We start from the raw sequence: 4,416 nt of genomic DNA on the forward strand, positions 1-4,416 counted from the left end.
ATAGATTCCAACAATCTTCAATTCCCTCTCTCAAAGGTGTTCTTGGGGGTGCGTGTGAGTGTTGGAGGCAGTAAGTGTTGAATCCTCTTTAACCCTAGGCATTTTTCCTTTAATCTCCCATAAAAAATTGCGTTTTTGGCAAAAGAATACGCCAAAATAGCGTACCTGGCCGAGTGGAATTATAAAGAGCAAAATTCACCCGGCCGGGTGGTAATTTTCGACCCCTTTCTGGCCATTTTCGCGCAGAATTACAGAACCCGGCCAGGTGAATTTACAGTGTAATAATTCACCCGGCCGCGTGTAAGCTTCTAGATAGCGCAGTGCTCTTGTAACGGCCTTAACTTTTTCTACCGAACTCCGATTGAGGCGTGCAGGATACCACGCGAAGCTCTTTCAAAGACGAAGAGAATGATATGCATTATGGGCTGATTGGACTTCAAAATCTCTAGTAAATATTGTCTCAAAGCAAGACTGCTGCACATCCACAAATTTTGTACATTTTTCTACACATTCTTAACAAAATGGTCAACATAACAACATAATAGAGAAGTAGATATAAACATGTCCAATAATAGACAAAATATGATCAAATTCATACATAACCACCCTCTAAAACCATGTAAAATCCAAGTATGTCACCCGCCACTAAGGAGGCACGCGTGGCGACCGCCGGAGATCATGCGGCGGCCCGCCGTGAAAAGCGGCGAATCAAATTTAACCTAGATTTCTCTCTAAGATTTACCATATTTTGCAGGTCTTTTCCTTCTTGGATGAGGAGTGACTTTCCCCTATAAATAGACCATCAAGCTTCATTAATGAGATCCTCTTTTTGCAACATAATTTCAAGAGATTAAAAGCTAGAGTACTTCATTGTGCAAAGAGTTGAAGAAGGATTCAAAAACATCGAGAACGACAAGGATTCAACCTACTGTAACATCCCAACTTTTTTCATCTTGTTAAGGTGGGTAGAATGTAATATCTCAATATTTTTTTTCTTTTTCTTTGTCAAAATGTTATCAAATGTTTAGCCAAAAAAAGAGAATTAAAGAATAATATAAATTATTATAATTCTAGTAGGTGAAATGTCATAAATAAATGAGCATATGGTCACACTAACGGAACCAAACTTTCTGATTTTACGAGTCTAACTAACGTTATACATCTCTAATACTATGAAATGGAATTCAAGAAATTAAAAGTGTACATGTGTGGACCTATAAATTAAATCTCAGCCCACTTCTTAAATTTATGGAGTCATCATGGAAGGCCCAACTCTCATCTTTCTCTTTCATGCATATGGCAGCCCAATATAACTCCCCAACTCCACGTGTCATTCACAAAGCGGCCAAATCCTCCCCCACCGCCTGAAAACAAATCACCATCATATTCTCGTTGTCATCTCCAAGCTATACTACAATTTCCATCACAGTTGATCAATTCAAAGAAATCGAGAGCTAGAGAAAAGAATTCTTTCTTTTTCTCTTTTCAAAGACAATTTTCCAACCTAAGGTAATCACTAATCCCACTTCTTTTATTTCAAGAATCATCATCTAATAGACAAATTTTAATTTTCGGAACCAACAATCACATAAGAAGTTTCATAAACCACAAGAGCAACTTCAGCATGAATTTAAAGCTTTCAGCTCCTCCTTGTTAATCAAAATCTAGATAGAAGTTTACTAAAATATAAAGGAAGAACTTAGCTTTTAGATATGGGATTGTGGCTGCCCGGCGACTGACCAACTGCACAACAGCTCACCGCGCGCCGGAGAACCTCTATCCTGTCCACGGTCGAACAACGACAGAGACACAGCGGCGGCGGCGGCTTCGGCCGTCTCAAGCGCCAACGGGAGTGACACAGCGGACAGCAGGAGAAGTGGCCGACGGCGCTGCTGCTGCTGCCCCACGAACGCTCGAAGAGGCCCCGCGTCGGCGAGCAGCAAGAACAGCGACGATGGCCGGAGGAGATGACGGTGGAGGGATGGGCGATTGGCGACGAACTCGCCGGAGAAAGAAAAGGAGTGGAGGCGCCGCCTCTGATGTAGGAAAGAATTTGATGAATTTGGGGAAAATGGAATGAAGGGGATAGAGAGAGAGAGAAGTTGACCGAGAAGGGAGAGTGGAGAAATTTTTTGGTGAAACACTTTGGTTGGGCCACTTTAGTTGTTTTTGTTTGGGCCAAAGGATTTTCAAGAATTAAAGTGGACTACATAATTAAATTAGATAAGGGGGCCGATAGTGAATAATAACAATAAATAAAGGGGCTACTTAATTTCTTGTTGTTAATGAGAATGGTCTTTTATGGACAAGGATTAAAATTAGTGTTTGGGCCGATTAAATTACATAGAGCGAAGAGTTAATCGTGGAGATGAGTTGGAGCTCGATTAAGTGGTAAATTAAAATTCTCTGGATAATTTACTTTGTTCCCGAAGATGGAAGATTTTGAAATCGAAGGTGCGCAGGGCCGACCAGCGTCGCCCCGCGACGCCTTGGGCGGCCGCTAAGGAAATAGAAGGAAAGAAAGAGAGAGACGACGCTCTCTAAGTCACATAATTAATTAAGTCTAACAAAGAATTACTTTTAATCAAATTTCCTGACTTAATTAATATGAAAGTTTCATAAATTTCCTATGAAAGAACGAAGAATAGAAAGAGATTAATTAGGATGCATGCATTCTAAGTAGATGTTTTCCTTGAGTTTGATTAAGTATATGTTTTTATTTTCAAAAGGCTATCTCTACGAGCAAGTGATGGTAGGAGTAAAGAACCTCAAGTAACGGAATTTAAACGCATGAGGTGAACTTTTCTATCCTACATACTAATGTGGATAAAATGTCAAATATTTTGAGATGATATTTAGTTATACAAATAATGTTGTCTTGCCATAAATTATTTGTTTTATGTGTATGAAGCCTATCTGTTTGGTTGGAACGTAAGAATCGAATTCGGGTCCGAGTGAGGGTGGTGTCCCTACTCGGATTAGTGTACACGGGTGACCGTGGAAGGTGGCCACCTTCCACGGCACAAAGATGATATAGTGGAGGCCGTTGGGAGGTGGCCACCTCCCCGGCTGGAGAAAGATGTAGGTGACCGTGGGAGAGCACCATCTCCACGGCACCTGGTGTTCCGATATGGCAAAAGTACAGAAAGAACTTAGACTGATCAGTCGAGCTTTAGCTCACAAAGAATTTAGTAAGCTCGGGCCTTTTAAGAGAAAACTCTCGAGTGTTACTGTGATGACATGACAACATTTTCATTTTATGTATGTATATTTCGGCAATGTGTTCACTGAGTATTTTTATACTCAGCCCTGCATATATTTCTAAATGTGCAGGTTGAGCAGTGACGGTGGGGAATGCTGAGCAGAGTTTATGATTTTCATTATATTTTAAGCAGAGGCTCTCAGAGGTGCATGTCTCCATACATGTGACCGTGTTCATTCCGCTGCGTATTGTTCTTTTATACTCTGATAATTATTTATTGAAAAGTAAGATTTACATTCAAGTTCTGGTGATTAAGAGTTAATTTGAAGTTGTTTTCCTTTATTTCTAAGTGAATATTTGGTCATTATTATCCCCTTTCTATTCCCCTCCTCTTATTTCCCACCCCTAGTCACGGTTTACCGGCTTTGCTACCCTTAGCAAAGTGCGGTCGTGACACCTACGGATTTTATTAGCTTTAGTTTTATGTTCCTATTGATTTTCCTTCAATCTATGTGTTTAGATTATTACATTATGTGTAACTAAATTCATAGGATTCTAGGGATGTGTTAGTAACGACTTTGGTTATACAATTCTTTTGTCTATTTAATATTCGTTTTGTTTTTACATTGTTTATTCCCTAAGTTGCGCTGGAAGTTTCATGATTGAGTGACACGATCAGTGTTATTTGCTTTCAGTTGCTTTCAGTTTTCAAAGTTTTCAAATATCTTTCGGTTCTCCAAATAGTAATTGAGTTTTAGTAGAAGATAGACAATCCGTATTTGTTTTCCCCGTGTTCGATATCCGGTACTAACCTTTAGCTATACTGTTGCTACTCTTTATACTTGCAGGTATTAATAGTGCTAAAAAATAGTGCATCATTAAGGCAAGAGAAAATAAAATAGAAATAATAATATTTTTATTTTAAAAATTTGTCAATTAAAATGAGATATTTAATTAAGAAAAAATTCCCTAAAAAAAGAAGAAAAATATGTCATCTTTAAGTAGGAAAAATGAAGTATTACTCTTGCATTTAACAAAGGAATATTGAGACAAAACACAAGTTTAAAATGAAGTGAAACAGTTTGTAGCCATATTTAATGTGCTAATCTCAGAGTATACCGAAAGGATTTTCACGTTGACAATTCTGAAAATTCGATTATTGCCAACTCTTCAAATGCAATAACTTTTTGGGGAAATTTTGATAATTGCTACAA

The 4,416-nt window shown here is 38.5% G+C and overlaps 1 long non-coding RNA gene across 2 annotated transcripts; it reads left to right on the plus strand.

The window, feature by feature from the left end:
- Nucleotides 1–1,081: 1,081 nt before the first annotated feature.
- Nucleotides 1,082–3,544, plus strand: LOC125223801 (uncharacterized). 2 transcript variants are annotated; one of them, XR_016136363.1, is made up of 3 exons: nucleotides 1,082–1,509; nucleotides 2,730–2,795; nucleotides 3,334–3,544. It is a non-coding gene; the product is annotated as an uncharacterized LOC125223801 (long non-coding RNA). The 2 variants fall into 2 exon arrangements; XR_007176781.2 differs by lacking the exons at nucleotides 2,730–2,795; nucleotides 3,334–3,544 and adding an exon at nucleotides 1,755–2,274.
- The last annotated feature ends 872 nt before the right edge of the window (nucleotides 3,545–4,416 follow it).

The sequence above is a fragment of the Salvia hispanica genome, chromosome 1, assembly GCF_029641045.1.
Source record: "Salvia hispanica isolate PSC_SH4W2 chromosome 1, Shi_PSC_v1, whole genome shotgun sequence".
Taxonomy (NCBI): Eukaryota; Viridiplantae; Streptophyta; class Magnoliopsida; order Lamiales; family Lamiaceae; genus Salvia; species Salvia hispanica.